Here is an 11,394-nt window from a genome sequence, read left to right as displayed (position 1 = left end):
CATAGTCTCACTCTATCACCCAAGCTGGAGTGCAGCAATGCGACCTCAGCTCACTGCAATCCTCTGCCTCCTGGGTTCAAGCTATTCTCCTGCTTTAGCCTCCCAAGTAGCTGAGATTACCACGACTGGCTAATTTTTGTATTTTTGTTTGTTTGTTTTTTTGGTAGAGATGAGGTTTTGCCGTGTTGGCCAGGCTGGTCTCAAATTCCTGACCTCAGGTGATCCACCCGCCTTGGCCTCCCAAAGTGCTGGGATTACAGGCGTGAGCCACTGTGCCCGGCCATATTTAAACATTTTAGGCCAGGCGTCGATCTCAAAGAAGGGAGATTATCTGGGTGAGCCTGATCTAGTCAATAAGCCCCTTAAAAGCAGAGTTGGCTGGGGACGGTGGCTCATGCCTATAATCCCTACACTTTGGGAGGCCGAGGCAGGCGGATCACCTGAGGTCAGGGGTTCGAGACCAGCCTGGCCAACATGATGAAACTCCTGTATCTACTAAAAATGCAAAAAATTAGCCAGGTGTAGTGGTACACACCTGTAATCCCAGTTACTCAGGAGGCTGGGGCAGGAGAATTGCTTGAACCTGGGAGGCAGAGATTGCAGTAAGCCGAGATTGCGCCATCGCACTCAGCCCAGGCAACAAGAGTGAAACTCCGTCTCAAAAAAAAAAAAAAATTGCAGCGTTTTCTCCAGCTGGTCCCTAAAGTAAAAGTCAGAGATTCGAAGCAAGAAAGGATCTGACACATCTCTGCAGGCTTGAAGATGGAGGGCATTGAGACTGGCATCCAGCTGCAGCCAGCAAGGAAATGGGGACAGACTTCAGTCCTATGACCATAAGGAACTCGATTCTGCCAAAAACCTGAGCCTGGAAGCAGATTCTTCACCAGAGCCTCAAGAATCCAGTCCAGCTGCACCTTGATTTTGGACTTGTGAGACCCTAAGTAGAGAGCGCAGTCAGGCCAGCCGAGACTTCCAGCCTACAGAACTGTGCACTAATCAATAGGTACTGAGTAAGCCACTAAGCTTGTGGTGATGTGTTATGCTGCAATAGAAACCAATATAAGCCCCATCTGGCCTCTAGTCATAATGTATAGACATTAAAAACACACCAGGTAATCATCCAAAAGGTGCAGAGACTACTCACGCTTTCTGCATTTTCAATTCCTGAACATGTGATGCTAGAGAGCAGAGACTGATGTATCCTGGTCCTTAGCACAGTGGGTAGCACAGAGTAGGTTCTCAATCTCATTTAACAAAGTTTCAACTTTCTGGGCAGTCAGAACAACATGGCTTACAGTTTTGGAGCTGCCCCAGCAGCCAGGTACAATTATCCGGGCAAAACCCAGCAAAGTCCTTTTTTTTTCCTACCTAGAGGAAACTCCAGGCACAGGAAGTGGTTCAGACAAAGCCGCCCAGCAACCAGGGTAGATGTGTGTCCACATGCAAACGTGTCTTACTTTGTACAACACAGGACCATGTGCAGTGGCCCTGCCTCAGCCCACAGCAGCCTCCCAGGGCTTAGCTAACCAGCCAAACCCTGGCATTTTGCTTGTAATTGTACCTCCCAGTAAAAAGTCCTGGTTGGAGTGGTAAAAATAGCAACTGCAACTTCCTGCAACACAGATATACCAGTTGATGCCTGAAAAGAAACCTGGTGATCCGACCTCACTCCAACTCAGCGAAATGCCTTCAAGCTGTGCTCAGAATGGCAGTGGGACAGGAGCCCAGCAAAGGCAGCCGACTCACCCCCCTGCCCCAGGAGAACCCATGCAAAACCAGCTCTAGAGTGAGATGCTTCCCTTACTCTCTTAATGAAACACCCAACTCTCAGAATCAGCAGGTGTCTAATAAATGCAAAAACTGCTTTCAGCGAGGCCCCTCCCCTCTCCCTTCTGCTCACTAGCTGCAGAGGTATAAAGGCAGGAGGCCTCCCTACCAAGCCCTTTGAGGGTCCCATTGTCCCCTTGGTTACCCTCTCCCTTCCCCTACCTACATCTGTCCCTGAGACTGTTCCAAGTAGGTCAGGCTGGCTGGGATCACAGGAGCCTCCTCTGGAGCTTGGTTCTGAGTCATCTCCAGGACAGCAGGGGAATCATGGCCAAACCTGGATGTTGCTTCCTGAAGGGTGAGGAGAGCCTGGCCAAAACGTCCCCAGGTACCTAACCCCAGCAGTAATGAATTCCTCTGGGGCCCAGGCCATGGTCAGCAGTTCCCTGGCTCGTCTATCATGGGGTCTGATGCCTTCTGGGACCACACAGGCAAGTAAACAGGGTTGAGTCTGTGGTGGCCACTGCCCCTGGGCCTTTTTCTAGACCAGCTAGGGAACTCTCTCTGTCCTCCTGGCTCATTTCTTTATTCCTGCAGACAGGTGACAGATCACTGACTGGGTCAGCCCTCTGTGAAGAGCTCTCAAGCCCAGCCAGATGGCTCTCTCAGCCAGGTAAGGTCCCGTGCATCTCTGGGACAATAGGCAGACACCTCCCATCTAAGGCCAGCTTCACTGCACATGGGCAAAGTCACCCCAGCTCCTCCCGTGTATATGCTGGCTGTTTAGAAACACCTGAATTCATTCAAATGTTCCAGATACTTCCATTTCCCTAGTAAAAACCATGCCTCTTCATGTTTGCTGAGCTTCTCAGCATAAAATGAACTTTTAGGAACATCTGCCCATGTAAAAAATACAGCAGCCTAGTGGTGGGCACGGGCGGGCAGGGATTAAACGGCTTCATTTCACAGATGAGTCCCCAGCTGAGGTCAAGAGACCAATAAGAGGCAGAACCATCACTCAATAAATTTTGATCTTCTGGAAAGACAAACGTGGACTAGAATCAAAGGACAAAGCCTGAATAAACTTTTTTTTTTTTTTTTAATGGAACAATGAGATTCCACCGCCCCTGCACTCCCCCCCGCCCCCGCTGCCCCATCACATTAACTAAAACTAAAAATGCGGATACTACCAAAAATTTGGGGGCTGGGAGCAGTGGCTCACGCCTGTAATCCCAGCACTTTGGGAGGCCGAGGCAGGGGGATCACCTGAGGTCAGGAGTTTGAGACCAGCCTGACCAACATGGAGAAGCCCCGTCTCTACCAAAAATACAAAATTAGCTGGGCTTCATGGTGCATGCGTGCAATCCCAGCTACTTGGGAGGCTGAGGCAGGAGAATCACTTAAACCCGGGAGGCAGAGGTTGCTGTGAGCCGAGATCACGCCATTGCACTCCAGCCTGGGTGACAAAAGCGAAACTCCATCTCAAAAAAAAAAAAAAAAAAAATTGGTGAGTCTGTAGAGAAATGGGCACTCAGGCACTATTATTAGTGGGACAGTAAACTGAATAAGTCTTTGCAAAAGGCATTTGGCTTTGACCATGAAAATTTAACATAATCACACTTGCTCATAAAGATGCATGATCAAGGACACACAAGATTTCATTGATCGTACAGGGAAAATGAGGCATGATCTAAAGTCTCTCCTTAGGACACAATGAGAGGAAATGATGGTTTGGCTGCAGTGTGGAATATGACGACACTGTGAAAAAGAGCTCCACCACACACTAAGTAGTATAAGTTGTAGAGTATTGAGTATGATTCAAATTACATAAATGCAAAATCTACACATGCAACGGAGGACTAGAAGGGTATGCACCCATCTGTGGACAGATACAAAGGAAAGGATGGACCCTCACACTGTGCTCCACCTTTTCCTATACTTTTCATTTATAAAGGAAATCCTAGCTGGGCGTGCTGGCTTGCACCTGTAATCCCAGCTACTTGGGAGGCTGAGGCAGGAAATCGCTTGAACCCAGGAAGTGGAGGTTGCAGTGAGCTGAGATCGCGCCACCGCACTCCAGCCTGGGCAATGAGAGGGAAACTAGATCTCAAGAAAAAAAAAAAAAAAAGGAAATCCATTGATATATTATTTAAATCAGAGAAAAACAATAAAATGAAAGAGAACAATGTTATCCTTAGTCTCCCCCTGTACCAGAGGACTGCAGATAGTCAGGGTGTGGCGCCTCTCTGTGCCTCATGGTGTCTTCATCCGCAGCCCACACAGGCCCAGTCTTTGCACGAGCTGTGCTCCCCACCTGGCAGGCCTTTCTCTGATCCTCCCACGGCTGGCTCAAATGTTACCACCCCAGAGAGGCCTTCCTTGACTCCTCTTTGGACGGCATCCTCACTTGACCATCTTCCCACACCTCCCTGTCTACTTCCTCTGCAGCTTCATATTTTTGTCAGTCTGTTGTCTGCCTCCCTCAGCTGAATGCGGGATCAGGAGGGGGCTGGGGAGAACCTTGCCTTGTTCTCCACTGAATCCCAGAGCCTGGCAGAGAACAGATGGGGGAAAAAAAAATTCCCTGGACACATTTGAAATGAGGAAACCAACAGTCCACTTCCTCACCTCATCAATGAGGAAACTGAGGCAGACTCTCAACATGCCCACTATTGAGACTCTAGCACTGTGCCATACCACCTGTCTGCCTCCCACATCAGACACTGAGCTCCCAAGCAGGTGCTCTTTGAACCTGACTTTCTTTCCTCAGCTTCTATTCCAGGGCGAGCCATTCAGAAAACTAAATAAATGTTTGTGGCATGAATGGAGCTGGATACCTTTCTCCCTCAGATTTCCAAGCCTGTGAACAACAGAGGCATTCACAGGTTAAGGGACTTGCTGCCAAGGTCTCACAAGCTCAGCTAGAGTGCAGAATATGAACTCTGGGCAATGGATGGAATCGCCATAGTTTTCTAGAAAGAGAACTCCTCCATCTCTTGGCCCTCACTCCTCTCACAAATTGGCCTGGCCAACAGCAAACCTGGCTGGCAGCTTGTCCTGCGGTTTGAATGAGCAAAGCTTCTCCTTATCTTAATTAGGAAATTAATTATGCTCAGCCTAGATGGATCTGTAGTCAGCCTCTCCTTGGGGGCCCAATGGGAACAGGCAAAAATGTAAGCAAGGCTTTTTTGTCTCCATTCTTTCCTTGCATCCTACTCCTCACCACATGGCTGATGGTGGAAGGCTCCTCCTGGCAGAGGTGGGTGGGGAGTGACACCTAAGGTGAATGTGGCCCTTGGGCTGGTGGCAGCAGGCACAGCGCTCCCACGGCCTGCTCAGCTCTGCTTCCCCGTGGGAGGAGTCATCCAACTGGTCTTGCAGGCTGGTGTTCAGCCGCCTCCTCCTGCCCCACTGGGCTCCCTCAGGATCCCCCCCCTTTTTTTTTTTTGAGACAGAATCTTACTCTGTTGCCCAGACTGCAGTGCCATGGTGCAATCTCGGCTTACTGCAACCTCTGCCTCCAGGGTTCAAGTGATTCTCCTGCCTCAGCCTCCCAAGTAGCTAGAATTATAGGCACCTGCCACCACGTCCGGCTAATTTGCTCAAGATCCCCCTTGCTCCTCAGAGCTCATTGTCCAACTCTCTGCTGGGAGGTGGCCCTGGCTCTGTGCCCAAGGGACATCCCACTAGGGAGGTCTCACCCTAGCCATTCCAGAAGGGGTCATCCTGGTGCTCCCATGAACTGCTGCCCAGCTCCCTGCCCACAACCAGAGCGGCAGCCTTGGGAAATGAGTAACCCATACACCACCTTCCTTTGAGCCCTCGCCTGCTCCCCTAAGCCCAGCCTGGTGCTCCCTGATGCAGTCTTCTGTCTCCACCACCCCTTCGCAGGAGGCCCGAAACTCTGAGGCAGCGGGCAAGGACAGGGAACTGACGGAGGCTCAAGAATAGCCCCGTCCCTTTGGAGTTACTGGGAAAATCTGAATCGAGTCTCCAGGAAACCAGGAGCTTGCTTACGTCACCACTCTCATTCTACAGGTGAAAAAACTAGAGAAAGTAACTTGCCCAATTCCCACAGCACACATCCGAGGCAGAGCTGGAACTAGAACCCCATTCCTGACTTTTTTTTTTTTTTTTTTTTTGAGACAGAATTTTGCACCTGTCTCCCAGGCTGGAGTGCAATGGTGCGATCTCGGCTCACAGCAACCTCCGCCTCCTGGGTTTAAACGATTCTCCTGCCTCAGCCTCCCAAGTAGCTAGGATTACAGGCATGAGCCACCACACCCAGCTAATTTTGTATTTTCAGTAGAGATGGGGTTTCTCCATGTTGGTCAGGCTGGTCTCAAACTTCTGACCTCAGGTGAGCCGCCCGCCTCAGCCTCCCAAAGTGCTGGGATTACAGGCGTGAGTCACCGTGCCCGGTCCATTCCTGACTTCTAAATTAGCCCCTCTGTATTCTACTGGCTGCTCAAGCTCTTCCTGACCAGAAGGGCTAAGCAAGTAACTCAAGCCTTATAAAACGGCTGAATACCAGAGCTTGCAAGAACTTTTGAAATTCTATAGCAAAACATTTAATAGAAGTATTATACAGGAAAGCAAATTGAGGCTCACAGAGGTAAGGGAACCTGCATGGCGTCACACAGCCAAGCAGGGGCCAAGCAGGACTCCCCTACTCCAACTCAAGTGCTCTTTCTGCCAACAGGTTCCAGATCTGAAGGTTCTAGCTACCGGATGGTGAAGACATGGAGTTGGCCTCAGACCTTGGTCACACTGAAACAAGACGTGGCCCAGGTGAGCCTCATACAGACTCTGTACCCAAGTCAGGGCACGGGAGACCACTGTGGGAGAAAAGTATGGCTGGGAAGATTTTTATGTATTTGCAGAAAATTTGGTGCAATTTCTCAATGAAATTGATTTCTGAGACCACAGAGCTGCCATTAAAGAAAAAAAAAAAAAAAAAAAAAAGGCCAGGCGCAGTGGCTAACACCTGTAATCCCAGCACTTTGGGAGGCCAAGGCAGGTAGATCACGAGGTCAGGAGTTCAAGACCAGCCTGGTCAACATGGTGAAACCCCATCTCTAGTAAAAATACAAAAATTAGCCGAGTGTGGTGGCGGGCGTCTGTAATACCAGCTACTGGGGAAGCTGAGGCAGAAAACTGCTTGAACTCAGGAGGTAGAGGTTGCAGTGAGCTGAGATTGCACCACTGCACTCCAGCTTGGGCAACAGAGTAAGACTCTGTCTCAAAAAAAAAAAAAAAAAAAAGAGGCCAGGCACAGTGGCTCATGCCTGTAATCCCAGCACTTTGGGAGGCTGAGGCGGGCAGATCACCTGAGGTCCGGAGTTCAAGACCAGCCTGGACAACATGGAAAAATCCCATCTCTACAAAAATACAAAAATTAGCCAGAAATCCCAGCTACTCAGGAGGCTGAAGCAGGAGAATTGCTTGAATCTGGGAGGTGGAAGTTGCAGTGAGCCAAGATGGCACCATTGCACTCCAGCCTGGGCAACAGAGCGAGACTCCTTCTTAAAAGAAAAAAAGGTCAATACACACACACCTATCCTTTATCATCCAACAAGGTGCTGGGGCAGGGCTTGGAAGGAAAGGTTTAGCAATAAGAAAGAGTGTCAAGAGAGGGACGAGGCAGGGGTAGGGGGAGGTGACTGGGGGCTCAGGGGAGGGCTGCAAATCAGCTGCAGAGCAAAAGCACCCAAGCTCAATTCTACACCCAGAGAACAAAAACAAAAAAGGGAAAGGGGAGCCTGGCATGACTGACACCCATTTGGTGCCAGACCCCATTCTAGGGGATTCTGCATAATATAGTGGTTAACCTTCACCATATCCCTGAAAAAAGCTAACAAAGCTCAATGAGGTTAAGGAACTTGATCACAGACCCACAGCATTTGAACACCAGTCTGGTGCCAGAGCCCATGCTCTTTCCACTGCTCCTGGGTTAAAAGGACTTAACAGGGAGCTCTTCCTATCCCTAAACCCCTTCGCTTCCCCACCTAATCCCACAGCACCCCTTCCCCAGCTCCTAACAGCCCCAGAAGGACCTGGAGGCAGTATGGGATGATTGATGATGCCCTGAAGATGACAGGTATCAGCTTTTGACACCTTTAGGCTGGTACGGCAATGAGGTGGTCCAGGAAAGGGGTTGGAACCTGCTGTAGGGGCTGGGCTGACTTCCATCAGCTGGGGATAGCTGCTGATTGATAAGTCCTGCTAGGATGCTGTGACTGAAAGCTGTGGATGCTTAAGTTCTCCCTCCTCCCTGTTCCCCTGCACCTCCCCTCTCTACCCACAGCTTGTTCCAACTAAGTGTTTCCTGGTGGGGAAAATGCTTCAACAGCCTTGGCTGGCTGAGGCAATTAAATTATGAAATTTACCACATTAGATGAAAACCAGCATTTCAATCAACCAATTCATTTGTGTCTGGCCACTGTGTTTTCTTGTGCCAGCTCTGCCCACACTGGCCAGGCTACGCCTACACTGCCTGCTGGTACAGAGGGACTACAGGTTCAGACAATGGGCTGGTCTTTGGGACCAGGGGCGTAGGTTCTTCCAGGATCCCCGGAGAAGAGAGGCTGCATCCAGAAGCCATCCAGCTTCCTGCAAATGCGCTGCACTGCTGACTGTGCGGCCAGACACGAGGGACGAGAGCAAACCTTCCACCACATCCCACTTGCATTGTCCATGGCCTCAACCTGTGCCTATCTTGAGGTTGGCAATAAATTGGCCTCTGGGAGAAGTGTGGGTGAGAGACAGGAAAAAGGTGGCTGCCCTACACCTGGAACCTGGGCTGTGACATGCCTTTCCCATCTCAGTCAAGGCATCCTCTCCCCAAGAAGCCTTGCCCACCTGTGTCTCCTCCGCTCCTCTTGCTACCTCTATCACTACGATGTGTCATGGTTCCTAATCCATGTGCCAGCACTCCCTATGTAGGTGCTCACTAAAGGAAGAGTCTCCAGCACCTAACCCAGGGCCTGGCACACAGCAGGTGCCCACTCAGGTCCGTTCAAACAATGAATGAATGAATTAATTAATGAATCAGTCACAAACCACCCACTAAGTAACACTCTCACTCATACTACCCTTCCCCGCTGCCCCCGCCCAAGTGATAGACCAAGCTTGCTTTTCACTGGGTAACTGTTCTCTTTTCTTCCTGCTCTCTTCTGCCCACACGGGGTGCCCGCAGATTTAAAACGCTATTAAGGGGCATCGGGCTGCAGAACCTGCTTCCGATGTGGAGCATACAGCTTGCCTTCCAGCTCTTCTCTCCGCACCACACACATAAATCCAACTGCAGCCCAAGACCCCAGGATGAAGGTGTCTTCCATTTCTGCTTCCCTTTTATCAACCTCCCTGGAGCCACTGCCTGACAAATGACCTCAAAACTGAAATAGCTGCCGGGCCAGAAAAAGACTGACTCCGTCAACCTCCACAGGCACAGCTTGGGGACCCAAGGGCCTCCGGTCTTGGGACACCAAATGGACCCAGAGGTAGGGTAGACTGTGTCCTACTCTTCCCCAGACCCCCAGGCAAGCCTTCACCAACATGCCAGGAATCCTCACAGCTCAGATCAGCACACTGAGCATCAGTTCCTCCTATGAATGGGGAGACTGGGGCCCAGGGTCCCAAAGGGCTTGGTCCCATCACAGTCACTGGAATCTGCTCCAGGATACAGACCGTGGGATCCTGCCTCCTCTCCTGGTGCCACTGCTTACTTCCCTTCCTCCCTCTATTGGGCCGACAGAGTGGAACCAGATGGTCCAGACACCTGGCATTCTCTGCCCTGACTACCGAGGAGAGTCAAAGCCCAGCCCGCCCTCACCAAGGTCAAAGCCACCGGGATCCAGCAGGACCCAAGAGCGTCCAGATTAAATCTGCAGGGGCCTGGTTCCGCCCCCTCACCCACAGTTCGCGGGGTCAGGCCTCTAGAGAGATTTTTCTTTGTTCAAAGACAATGGGAATGCACTTTGGGGGCTTAGAGCAGCAACACAAAAAAGTATCTGGTATCTTCCGGGCACAAGCCCCCAAAAGAAAAGCTTCTAAAACAACTACGAAAGAGACAGGGGTAGTGGGGGCGTAACATCGCGCGGTGGTGTCTCGGAGCCAGGACAAGCGTGGGAATTAGAGTCAGGCTGGAGGACTTGCTCTGGACCTGCCAGGCTGGCCGCCACCCAGGTGGACAGGTGGGTGTGCCTTCGAATGCGACCTTTCTCTGCCGCTGGACAGTTCTGCAAACCGAAACGAGGGACCCTGGCAGGCGGAACGTGAACGGCCCGGGGCTCCGCGGCCAGGCCCGCGCAGACCCTCCCGTTGTGAACCCCGGGTTCTCGCTCTGCGCCGGGCAGGCAGCCATCCGGCCTGGGCGTCCAAGGCGCGGGTCATCGCCGCTCGCGTCCTCAAAGACAAGCAGTCTCTCTGTCCAGGATCAATAGTAATTTTTTAAAAAGAGAGTCTGCGGACTCAATGAATCAACCACTCCCTGGGGAAAGAGTAGCGGCTCCCGCGCGCAACATCCATTTGCCAAACAATTCATTCCCTCGCGCAGAGCTCTCGGGGAATTCCCTCGCGGAGCCGCGGGGTGCCGGCCGGCCGCCGCTCCCCACCATTAGTCCCAAGGCCCCCGCCCCAGCCGTGCTGGCTCCTCCCGGGACACACAGCCCAGTTGGGGCTCGGAGCGCTGGTCCCGGCCCGGCCCGGGGGTGGCGAGTCCCCAGCGCAGGGAGTGGGGACGCGGGTGCAGCGGCCAGAGCACGGCGCCCCCGCCCGGCCTGGGTACTCACTGCCGGAGGCGCTCCCCGCCGCCGCCGCCTCAGAGACCACCCCTAGCCGCCCGCGCGAGCTCTGCAGGCCGCGCCGCGGCTCCCGTCGGCCGGCTCTCTACAGCCCAAAACGCTCCCGCTGCGGTATAGCCGAGGCGCCACCAACAAACTAGTTTCTCCGGCCTTCCCGCCCCGCCTCCCGGCCTGAAGCGCAGCAGCCAATCAGAGGCATCGCCTCTGTGACGGATGGGTAGCCGAACCCTTCAGTGCAGCCTCAGAGAAGAAAGGGGTGGGCCCCACGCCACGCCGGCCCCGAGGGGGCAGTGGGGACCGGGGGCGTGGGGGAGCCGGGGGCGGGGAGGAGCGAAGAAAAGGACTTCGACCAGATTCTTAAAGAGACAGGCGCCTGCCCACCCCAGCGGCCCAAGTTGGGAACAAAACGCGACGGTGTTCTAGAGCTTGCCGGAGGGAGCATTGTAGATTGCATATGCCTCTTTTGTGATCGGGTCACAAGTGTTGTAGATCTCTTTAGACTCTGCAGAACCACACTTGCCCGAGTGTTAATGAAACCCTTTCTTTCTCTCTGGGCTTGTTTGAATGTTTGGGACTTTCTGCAGCCCCAAACCCCACCTGTACTTGAAATCTGTATTTTTCGGGGTATTTCAGCTCTTCTCTCTGTGTTATTTCTCACTAAACTCCTTTTGTAAGCCAGCCTTTAAATATTCATTCATTCATCCATCCATCCATCCAATAATTTCTTCCAGGAACATTTCCTGGACGTCCACACCATGCACTCGTCTCGGAGGGGGAGAACGGTTTGTGATTCCTCGTCCTTTTCCCTCCTGACTACTCCTTC

The 11,394-nt window shown here is 52.2% G+C and overlaps 1 protein-coding gene across 3 annotated transcripts in view; it reads right to left on the bottom strand.

Annotated features, from left to right (window-relative positions):
- Positions 1-10,727, bottom strand: part of KLHL25 (kelch like family member 25) — a 36,331-nt gene extending 25,604 nt beyond the window's left edge. For all 3 annotated transcript variants that reach the window (XM_007990301.3, XM_073013053.1, XM_007990306.3), the window contains exon 1: positions 10,560-10,727. The gene's annotated coding sequence lies outside the window, so the exon portion shown is untranslated. The remainder of the gene's footprint in view (positions 1-10,559) is intronic.
- Positions 10,728-11,394: the final 667 nt, after the last annotated feature.

The sequence above is a fragment of the Chlorocebus sabaeus genome, chromosome 29 (genome assembly GCF_047675955.1).
Source record: "Chlorocebus sabaeus isolate Y175 chromosome 29, mChlSab1.0.hap1, whole genome shotgun sequence".
NCBI lineage: Eukaryota > Metazoa > Chordata > Mammalia > Primates > Cercopithecidae > Chlorocebus > Chlorocebus sabaeus.
This window is presented reverse-complemented; position numbering and strand designations above follow the sequence as displayed.